Source organism: Pseudorasbora parva, chromosome 1 (assembly GCF_024679245.1).
Source record: "Pseudorasbora parva isolate DD20220531a chromosome 1, ASM2467924v1, whole genome shotgun sequence".
Lineage (NCBI taxonomy): Eukaryota > Metazoa > Chordata > Actinopteri > Cypriniformes > Gobionidae > Pseudorasbora > Pseudorasbora parva.
In genome coordinates, this window is record NC_090172.1 from 65,190,289 (window position 1) to 65,202,574 (window position 12,286).

Sequence of the window (12,286 nt, forward strand, 5' to 3'; positions counted from 1 at the left end):
CCACTGGAACCATCAGATAGGTATTGCTGAGGCTAAAAACAAGTGATCATCATGAACACCAACACCACAGAAAATGGACCCCCATTCACAATATGTGGTAATAAAATATAATTACGGCCCTTTAGGCAACATTAGAGAGCGTTGAGAAAGGTTTGAGGCTTTAGAGAGCGTTGTGGGAATCCAGCTGCAGTATACCGGTGGTCAACCAAAGATACCTGGGAACTTGGGCTTCATGTGCAGAGCAGGAAAGTGCACTCAACACAAAATGGCAGCAGATCAGCAGTCACCAGTCCCCACTCTGTTCCAGAGAACCAGTTTTTATCTCGTTCAAACTAAGCATGGCCGGCTGTTAGACAATTAGTCGCTAATTGCAATTAGTCGCTAGCAGCCAATGCAGATGCAACAATAAAGTTACTCAGTCACAGGAAGTGTCATCCAAATATGGGCAGGAAGGTGGAGCATGGTGGCAAGTACTTATGAATTAATTAAGTTGCATTAGCAGGGGAGGAAGCACAGTCCAAATATGGGCATAGTAGTAAAACAGGAAATAGGTTGCCAGGTTTGTCCATGAATAAATGTCTAAAAAGGGCCAAGCAGGGCAAATTAAGAAATGAAACCCACTACAAATTTGATGCACAGTACATAACCACTACAATTCAGAGTGCCAATATATTAATGCACACAGTAAACACCATCACACAACACTGCACACAATAAGGCCCAAATGTCTCTGATTAAAAACAAACAAAAATACTGAGTCAACCTATGACATATGCGCCAACTCCCAGCAATTCCAGCAAACAGCCGATTTTTAGAAGAGATAGCAGGGGGTGAGTAAAAGTCTTTGAAATTAGGAGAAAAACCATAAAAATCCGTACAAAAAAGGGTTTAGATGTATAAAAGTTGTGAACAATGAGAGTCCTCTCCTGTCATGAGGGAGTCCATCCAAACTGCCACTTGTCCACAGCCGAGAAGAGCTATCCGAAACAATAAGATCCAGGCAATATGTCCCGAAATTAGCACTGACTGAATGTACTAGTTACTGACAAAAAAATCAAATAAAAATAAAATCTATAATTAACATAAATAAACTAAAATCGGGTGGAAAAGCGGCGAACAGACAACCCCAGCGTCCTCTCCCCCTCATTGCTAGGCAACCCAATCCATAAAGATTCTAGATTCAAAGATTCTAACCACTCTGTTCTATCCATACAGAGGGGGCATACTAGCCTAGAAATCTATACGCACCCTAGCGGCAGCATATCTAATCTGCCCGCGAGTGTCATCTAGCAACTCTCAATACCCTTCTGAGCTGTAATCGCCTAACTCTTGCCGGGCCAATCACATCATGTATAGAGTCGGTGGGCGGGGCTGTAAGGGTGGATCGCCTACAGTGGTTCTGACTGCAGGGTTGCCGAACGACTAAAGAAACGTTATCAGCGTGATGGTAGAAAACTGTACATTTCTTGTCTATAACCACCCACTGCAACTTATACCAACGACGGAAATAAGCGCAGTTACAATAGCAAAATATGTGGGAGAGCGCTGCTTTAATGTGACTATATTGTATTGCAATAGGGAGCACTTCAAAGTCAATACCAAACCAAAACTAGTTAGCAAATCATTTCTAATTGAAAGAATTTAATGACAAAATCCGGTTATGGTTACACTTAAAATAGTTACAAAATAGATGAATGAGATGATAAAACTTATACCATTAATCGTACCCAGCATGTATAGAATGTTACCTGAGAGATAGAGAGAGATAGAAAGAGATAGAAAGATAGAAAGAGAGAGGAAAAAAGAGAGAGCAAAGAGAAGAGCCAAAGAAGGCCCTAGAAGAAACAGTCAGAGCAAAAGACAGCGTCAGAGGAAAAAGACCCCCAGAGAAAAAGAGAGAAGACCGTCAGAGGAAGAAGACCCAGAGAAAAGAGAGACCGTCAGAGGAAGAAGACCCCCAGAGAGAAAAGAAAAGACCTCGAGCAACAGTTGTAATCTTCTTTTATACATCCCTTGACCATGTGACTGAAACCCTGAGACATTCAAACTGACCAGTCAGACCAGACTTCCCCCACTGTACTACAGGTGTGGCACCATTTGGCTTACAGGCCCTCAACATCTCTTTGTCTTTAGGAATCCCAAATAGCCCCACTGATAAGAGAGAGGGGGGTGGAACACAGTAAAACAAATGTCTTTGTTCAAAGAAAAATATCAAAATATCTTTGATTATTTTGGATTCTTTCAGTAGTGTCAGATATTGCTCTTCAGCATAACACTCTGTGTCTCTGTCTGTCTATTTATTGTTGTCTGTCAAAAAATATATAAAGAAAGTGAGAATGATTACCAGGTTTAAAAGATGTGTGCACCCGTGTCCCCGGTTCATTTTGGGAACAGACACCCATTTTATGTGTGTGGAGTGTCTGGGCATTCAGCATGCTAGTGCGGCTCTCGAGGGAGCCGCCTGGGTATATTGTGAGCAGCTGACACTCAGGGTGCTTTGCTCGCAGCAACTGAGGTGGCTCGGCGTCGCAGATCATGGGGCTCACAGCTGGACTTGTCAGGGGAGATTGGGACTGCTGAGGCACTTTCCCAATCTTCCTCTGATCGTTCAGAGGTTCTCCCTCCCTGTGTGGAAGCCCGCACTGTGGCCTCTTCCCCCGGTGTGGAGAACCCGAGGCTCGTACTCTCTGGAACCGGATGAGTTCGTCATTGAGGCGGGTGGTGGAGATTGTTTCGCCACTTCATCCACCCGTCCAAGAGGAGTTGGTTGAGGAGCTGACCCGTGCAGTGGCCAAATTAAACATCGATTGGCCACAAGAAACGCAGGAGATCCATCCTGCTAGCATCAGGGATACATCAGCTTTGGTGGGCAGAGCCTATATGGCGGCTGGGCGGGCTGATAGTTCCCTGCACACATTATCCATCTTGCAGGCCTACCAGGCCAACCTCCTAAAAGAGCTTGATGAGGGTGAGGGTGAGGGTCCATCTCCGGAGGATATTTTAGACCTCCGAAAGGCTGCAGATTTGTCTCTCCGCATCACCAAAGAAATTGCCCGTGCCATCGTCCGCTCCATGTCATCTATGGTGACTGTGGAGAGACATTTATTGCTGAATCTGTCGGTGATAAACGAGAAAGATAAAATGTTTCTCCTAGACTGACCGTTTTCGCCTATGAGTCTGTTCGGCGACGCTGTCAATGCATTTCAGGGATAAGGCTGGGCCGCAGCGTTACTGTGAAGCATAGATTGTACAACCTCAATTGGAATATGTTTGTCACCTGGTGTAGAGAGCGTGAGGTGGACCCAGTTAACTGCCCAGTGCTGGAGTTTCTCCAAGAACGTTTCTCTGGAGGGCTTACCCCGTCTACACTCAAGGTGTATGTGGCTGCAAATGGGGCTTTCCACGCTCCTGTGAGTGATGGGCTTTTGGGTAGGCACCATTTTGTTGTACGGTTCCTCCATGCGGCCCGGAGGATGAGGCCTGTGGCTCGTACCAGAGTTCCAACTTGGGATCTGGCGGTGGTGCTCAAGGGGTTGGTTGAGGCCCCCTTCGAGCCACTGGAAGGCTAAGAACCTGACCCTTAAAGTGGCCTTTCTCCTTGCAATCACAACTCTGAGGCAAGTGGGGGATCTCCAGGCCTTGGCAGTGACACCAACCTGCCTGGAGTTTGCCCCTGGTGGAATTTAGGCTATCTTACACCCTAGGCCGGGCTATGTGCCTAAGGTTTCATCTACTGTGGTCAGGTCCTTAGTTCTTCAGGTGTTTCATCCCACGCCCCATGTGACAGTGGAAGAAGGGAGGCTTTTCCTTTTATGCCCGGTCAGGGCCCCTGAGAATATATTTGGAAAGGTCAGCTCAGTGGAGAAGGTCAGATCAGCTGTTAGTGTGTTTTGGTTCACCCAAGAAAGGGCTGCCTGCATCTACCCCGACAATCAGTAACTGGATTGTCCAAGCTATAGCAATGGCTTATCAGGTGCGCAATTTGCCTTCACCTATAGCTGTGGAGGCTCATTCCACTAGGAGCATGGCCTCCGGTGGCTCTCCTTTCACACACTTTCATAAGATTTTATAGCTTGCATATTAAATTATATGCAATATGTTTACGTTTAAGTTTTCAATCGCTTTTACACTTGTTGTGATCCTATTAAAATGAATGTGTAAAAACGTACGCAATTACATTATCGGCCAGCAATTCTCCCGAGCTTTGGCCACTGCAACTATGTTGCTTTTTGCTGTTAAAGTTGACTTAAAGTTGTCATATTTCCTCATTATCATTTCTTGCTCTTCCACTGTGAAATAGGCACACCTGCTTGATGTTGAATGCTATTTTCTGATAGCAGAAAAGGTGTTGTTTTTATGTGCACACGCATGATGATTAATCATTGACTCAGGGTTTAACCCTGGGTTGAGAGAGAAAGTTGATAACCAGCGTCATGAAACATATTAATCCAGGTTTGATTTGTTTGGTTTTGTTAACCCCAAACTTAATCTGTAACCAGGGGTCCATTCTTTGTACCTCGCTTAATACATCTGAGATGAATTGACAGATCCCAGATCTTTTAATCGTGATAACTGATCTCTGGCTAACTTGGTTCTTCAAACGAATTTGCGGATTAGATTCAAATATCCGGATTTAGTTATCTGAGATCACTGCTTGTGCCTGTGTTCCCTGAAGAGGGCAGATACATCGATACTCGAAACCACGATCAGCAGTGCAGCGATTGGCTGGTGTCAAGACAACGTAATGACATCATATAATTAAAAAAGACACCTGGCAAAAAACTTGTCAAAGAAAAAAAAGAAAGAAAAAAATATTAATTTCTGGACCTTTATAAGGAAACAGACAAACGACCAAACCAACATAAAAGTTAGATAAATGAAATGTGCACTGTTTTGAGAAACATGATTCCCAATTATTTATATTCACGATTTTATAAGATTTGTACATACTTTACATTTTTATTTCAATGTTGTAATGTCTTTTTTAATTCATTTTGAAGCAGATTTGTTATGTGACAATATAAATTAAAGTTTCTTAATGGTCAAGATCAAATTATCTGCATCGCTTGTGCTGCATCAAGCCACTCCCATATTATCCGTCATGACTCTATGGAGGCCTATGGAGGATTTTTTGTTTGCATCATCAGCTGTTACCGCCCACCGAACCTGACGCCTAGCAACTGTGTGCCAGCTGCCATTGGGAAACAGCAGAAACATTTCTGACAAACTTTTAAATATAAAGATTGAGGTGGAAGATATTTTAAGAAAGTTTTGAGATGCTTCAACGTCAGCCCTGTCGAGTAATGAATGCCTCTCTCCCAACATCTCATCCATGAGGACGAACCATGGCCCAGTTGCAGCAGAGGAAATAATTAATACCAGCAACATATCATAAAAGATGGCTTTATTACTTTGCATACATTTGTTTTTGGCTTAAAAGGTATTCACTATCCTCAGCAGGCACATTTTTCTCAAGAATCGCCCAGAATCAAAAGAAAAAGGAAACACTAATGAGAAATGTTAACACAGGAATGCAAACTTATGAAGATTAAGAAAGATAATACAGCAGAACCGACACTACAAAATCCCCAATAAATCAATGGATGCCCAAATTGGGTTTAAACACAATCAAACAAAGATTGACAAAATAAATTCCAAAGTTAGTAAATACACAAAAATACACAAATTTTTGTAAATACAAAAATTCACATTTGTCCACTTCCATTGATGAACTTCTGAATCTGTTGATTCTCATTCTGGTTCCTCACACTGACCAGATCAATGTGATTCTGTCTGCAGTAACTCTGAGCATCTCTCCAATTCTTTTTTTGATCTACAAATATGAGTTTGGTGTTTGCTTTAAGAACAACAAATGGAAAAATCAGTTCATTATTCTTACGTTGCTTTACAGTTTAAGCATCAGAAATACATGTTACTGAATGCCTGAGTGGTATGTTTATAAATAAACACTTACATATAATTATAGTGTTTACTGTTGTCATGTTTAAATTTTCCATAGGAAGCATCTTTTGTGAAATTAATGTTAATTACATTAGGTGTTTCTACTCACTATTGTAGCAGATAAAATACCACTTGTCACTACATTTCCCATCATGCCATTGTCCATCTTTCATAAAACCACACTCGTCTGTGCCAACAGGTTGTGCAAATCCCCAGTTCAGATAGAGCGCAGGATCACCTGAAGACCACTGCCATTTATTAACACTCGTCCTCTGCAGCCCAATCCAGACATACAGACCTCCTCCACCAGTCACACACTTCTTCAGCTCGTTCATGTCGTTCATGTTGTCAACGGTGGCCAGATCTGTGTATTTCTATCTGCAGTATCTCTGAGCTTCTGTCCAGGTCTTCCCCTCGTTTATAAAGTGATACTGACGCTGAACACATTCAGATACGGAGCAGAGAGCTGTGAAAGAGAGGGTTTGATTTAATGCTTTTCATAACAGGGTCAAACCTGATGAAACTATAAACCAGAAATAAAACTACAAACACACTCACCAATGAGAAGAAGAACCAAATACAGAGTTTGCTCCATTTCTGAGAAAGAAACACATTGAAAAACTCAGAAATCAAACATTCACTGATTCATTTAGGAGTAAAATATGACAGTTTCAGTTTCATAACAGCAGCATTAATGAAACACATAATCATTCAGACAATATGAACATCTCAAAGTCTAATTGTGTGTGAAGAATGACTACTCACCTCCTTCTACTCACCTGCCCTCCTTCAGCAATCACCCATACCTGTAACAGATTAATCACCACTCAGCCACCCCATTTAAGCACACAACTCACACTCAGTCAGTGTATGGTCTTGTTGTTGCCACGCATGCAACTTTCCTGGCTCCTTACATAAACTGCTCACCTGCTAGGAACCTTTCTCATCTTAATCCTTCATCTTCTGCTCCGTTGTCACCATCGCATCACCTGCAAGGAACATCCCACTACCTGTAAGTCAACTACCCGTTTACCTGCATTACCTATGTTGTCTCCTGACAGATATTAGTAAGTTTTATAGAAGACAGAGGAAAAGCTGTACTTTTCCAGAAAGTATTGATGATATTGACAGCAGTGCATCAGAAAATAAGGTTGTGGTAAGAAAGGAAGAAGTTGAAGATCAATGAGGATAGAGGCATTCAAGGCCGTCCTTAGGGCAGTGCTACCAGACAGGGTCTGTTTACGTCAGAGATTGTCATACATTATCCTATGCCCGTTTGGATAATGAGATCCATACTAAAACCAGAGTGCAGGAAAGACTGCCTATTGGGCTCACTATACTGACAAGCAAATGCTCAAAAATGATGACTTAAAAAAAGAGTCAAGATTTTGAAAACTAATTTTGGGAAATTATTTTAGTCTTAAATATTTGTAAAATATGTCACTTTTTCTTTCTAGCTGTGATTTCATAATTAGTCCCATAGAGGGTTAAAAATCCTCTGTTTGAGGATCAAGTCAAAGAGAAACTGAAAAATTAAAGGATGAGTTCAGGAGAAGGGTTATCAGACTCAAAGGCTGATTGACACACACATACACACACACACATTTATATACTTTATTTGATTCCACATTACAAGTCATTTCATTAGAGATCAAATTTTCTGAATTATCTGACAGATTAGAACACAGCAACACATCATCATAGATTATGCAGTTCTAAGTGTAGAGGAAGCATCGCCTCTTCCAGATAAACATGCTTCCTATAGTAGCTGAGACTGAGCAAAACTTTGCCAGCTGTTTAGCCCCTGTTTTAGAAATCCCCCCAATACGAAGTCCACGGGTCGCCAGCCTGTGCACATGACCCAAACTACCAAACACTAACACTATAAGCTGGCAATTATACCCAATGTTCTCAATTATAGATACCAACGACTGATATTTCAGAGTCTTAGAGCAGTAAGAGTCCTCCATAAATAAGTCAAATGCACATGACACTTCAAATAATTTGACTGTTTTGCCATTCTGAGAGATGTTAACAATGTCTGGTGTATTTGCAATTCCTACAAAAGTGTTAGCAGGTGAATTGAACCATTTACACTGTACAGTAGTGTGTTTAAAAATCTGCTCATCAGCCGTACAGGGAATCTGAGCAGCAATGAGGTCCACGAGTCGGTCATGTCTGGCGGTATATAGTCCTTTCAGAGATGAGCAGCTGTTCATGATGTGGGCGACTGACTCCAGGTGTTGAGGAGGGTCGTGCAGCATGCAGAGAGGCGAATGGGTGGAGGGAAACCACAGAGATAAGTTATATTTAGTGGGAAGAACCTGCAGACGTGCTTTTACACAGAAAGTAAGGATCTCTTCACTGATGGTGGCATTACTATAGATGGTGTGTGATACAGAGTGGTCCGCACAGGGCAGGTTTGCCAGCTTTCCCTGGAGCTTAAGGCTGGACCAGTACTCCATATTTTGGGCTCTTTGAGTAGACAGAATAGTCTGTCTCGATGTTCTGGGCTGGAGCAGGTGAACAATATTATTATGGTGCAGCCTGGCCTCCACGATGACAGATGGGTCCTCTACCACCGCCTCAGAGACCTCTACAGGTGTATAATGTGATGTCCACCTCAGGTCAGTGCCTGTCCTCCAGCATATGTCATTCAAATCCGGCCAGTCTGAGGACACACCAAATCCCTGTGCCCTTCCCTCCAGCTTCCCATTGGTCTTTCTCTTAAAGCCCAGGAAGCCATCTTCCCCACCGCATGCCTGCTGCACCCTCCGTCTTTTAAAATCCAGCAGTAAGGATGCTCTGGCCATTTGCCTCACACTAACATCATCGCAGTTCAGCATGTTGGTGAGGTGAGACTGTCTCGTGGCTGTGTACTCCCACATGCAGTGTGGAACTCCAAGCCCCCCTTCCTGTCTTTTCTGAAAGATAAAACATCTTGTGGAGTGTGTGTTGAGACAAAGCCATTTCCTAACCACATTTACAGTCTTGTTGTCCATTTCACGCAGAACTTTTTGCGGAATATGGACATTTGCAAAAAGATGTTGAATTTTAGAGAAAGCTATGTCTCTTATTGCTTGCACTTTTAGGATTACAGGAAGAGGTGATGCGTCAATGAGATCCAGTCTGGCCATAAACTGATGTGCCATGTCAGTCACTTGCAGACTCCATTCTCCAGCGATGTTTAACTTGTGGCCCAGATAGTTATAGGTCTCATGTCTAGAGTACACTCTGAGTGGCTGGTCTAAGATGCCAAAAGAGGGAGGTTGGTCGGCCTTCGACCTATACCAACGGTTGCCGCCGCTCCTCCTCTCGTAAAAGACTGCACATTTACTGTGCTTTACATGTAGGCCAGACCATATCAGGAATCTGTCAGTGCATGACAACATGTTTTTAATCACGCTTTCATCTCGAGATGCGACGACCACATCATCAGCATAGCCCTGGACTGGGTTCGGAGACAGCACGTGGGGCGGGGCATGTGCACACAGCCATTTTAGCCATTGATTTATTGCAATGATAAAGTTTACAGCACTCCATGGACAGCCAGTTTTGATTCCTACCTCCAGTGGTATTGGTCTGGTGAGATCTTCTCCACAGATCACTTGTAGGTAGGAGTCACAATACACATCCTTTATTATGTCCACGTAGATCTTCGGGAGCTGTATCTCTTCTAAAGCATCAATCATGACTCTATGAGGCAATGTGCCAAAGGCATCTCCGAAGTCAAGGAAGACGATGTATAGCTTAGCAGATTCGTGCTTAAAATCATCAATGGCAGTCTTTAAGCAAAAAACATGTTCATTCATGCCTTGTCGCTCAATATAAGCTTTTTGTTTATTAGAGCGAATTCCTGTATCAACCAGCCATGGTAATATTCTTGAAAGCAAGCACTTCATAAAGACTTTATATACAGATGGCAGTAGAGAGATGTCCCTCCATGTTGAGGGGTCTTCTGGTACATTGTCTTTCTTCGGTATTCTGTGAATAAGTGCTCCCTTCCATGAACTAGGGACTTTGCCATTAATCAAACAGGTGTTAAATATGCTCTTCAATATGTAGCGAGATGTTTGTCTAGTGGCTTTCAGATTCTCATAAGTAACACCATCTGAACCGCTAGCTTTATTTTTGGGCAGATTTACAATTACTTCTTCAATCTCTTCTACTGTAAACGGCGATGTGGAAAGCGGCAACTCAGTCAATACACCGTCTACGTCATCCTTCCACGGGGGTAACTCAAGCGGGATAGTAGTTGGATCAAACTGACATTTTTTCCGATAATAATCATACACCTGCTCAGTGTTGCCAGATTCTGGCGGTGGCATGGGAAACATGCAGTCATTTAAAATAATAGCAATCGCCTTCGTTCTACGATGCTGCCATAGATAGGTTAGTTTGTTTTTGCCTACCTTTTGAGGATTTCTCCGGTGCTGTGCAGTGGCAGAGGCGATCGCCGGTTGTATCACCTCCCGCAGGTACCGCAATTCTCTTTCAATCCAGTCAGCCGGGTTTGTAACATGGACTGATTTAGATCGCGCCTTATCTTCCAGTGGCAAAGTTCTTAAAATCCGCATTACATACTTGAGCAGCGGTAGTCCAAATTGTCTTCCATCTGTGCGTTCTATGGAAAATATTCCGGTTTTAAAGAAAGCGCCATTGATAACTGTAAACAACTTTGACCACTTCCTGAAATCTCCGGTGAGTACAAAGTTTTGTTTTTCTTGTAATCGTTTTGTATCCAGGCTTTTTCTAAATTGTCTTTCGTGATATTGGAAATGTGTCCACTCATTTTCTGTCAGCAGTCGTTCATAATCTGTCAGGTCTGTAGATAGACTGCTACAGGCCGATGGTAGATGTTCTGGGGTAGGATCCAGGACTCGCCGGTGATGTTTGTAAATTTTGCCACTTTGTATCGCCTGCTTAAAGACTACTTATCTTTACTTATAAAGGCTACACTCTTTTTCTTTCTAGCTGTGATTTCATAATTAGTCCCATAGAGGGTTAAAAATCCTCTGTTTGAGGATCAAGTCAAAGAGAAACTGAAAAATTAAAGGATGAGTTCAGGAGAAGGGTTATCAGACTCAAAGGCTGATTGACACACACACACACACACACACACACACACACACACACACACACACACACACACACACACACACACACACACACACACACACAAAAAAAAAAAAAAAACACTGGTTGAAAAAGTCCCATAGGCTTAGCATTAGCAGAGACATCTCAAAATTGTCCCAGATACGTGCTGTAGTGAGGGGACTGCCCATGGAACAGGAAGTGCATGCACATGTTTTTTCCTCTTTTGGTAACTTGTATAGGATTTTGGGTGACACTTTAGTTTAGGGTCAAATTATCACTATTAGCTTACTATTAACTATGACTTTTGCCTTAATATACTTGTAATTACTGCTTCTTGATCGTTAGTAAGGAAGTTAAGTTTAGGTAGTGGGTATACCAGTAATCATGAGAGCTGCCTTTATCCAAAACTAATTCCTGTTACTCTCAACAACATTACGCAAATGTATTTCCATTACTGGCATTTGGTATGTAAAACAGTAAGACACTGTACAACAAAGCCACAATTAATGTTTATTCTCAGGTTGATTTGAATGGGGAATAGAGAATGAGCACATGAAGCACAGACCAATGTAAAAAAAACAAAAACATAATTTGATTATCTCTCCTCATTTGTGTTTTTTGTGCTGCTGGCTGATGATGAGTGAGTGTGTTTCCGTGTCAAACAAGTCTGACAGATCATAATTCAGAACATGTGTAAGACTATTATGTTGTATGAACTGTTTTTTCTTCTAAGATAAAAAGCTGAGCTCCAATGCCCTGCAATAACTCACTAATCTAGAGAGATCTCAGAGAAAGAGTGACTGCCCTGCCTTTCTCTCATATCCCCTTCCCCTCTCCCCTTTCTCTGATTGAAGTCACAGAATGCAAATATACCACAGATGATGTATTTTGTGAATCTATTGTTTTAACCCTTTCATATTTGATGTCTTTTTAAAGATGCGATGGGTAAATTGGTCTCAATTTCACTATAGTCACTAATAGGATTAGAAAGATTGAAACGTTTGAGAATTCTGGACTTCTCCTTCTCAGGTCTCTTCAAAGATATCTCCCCCGAAACCAGGTGTTGTGTTTGCAAATATTTACAATCTTTTGTTCTGGTCTGGGTATTTTAGGAAGGGTAGCAGAGCTGCCATTGGGGAACATTCAGCAGCCAGAACCGCCATGCCATGTTGAGTTTGTGTCCTAGTGGCATGTAGTGTGCCAGATATCATGACTCTTTGAAACTATT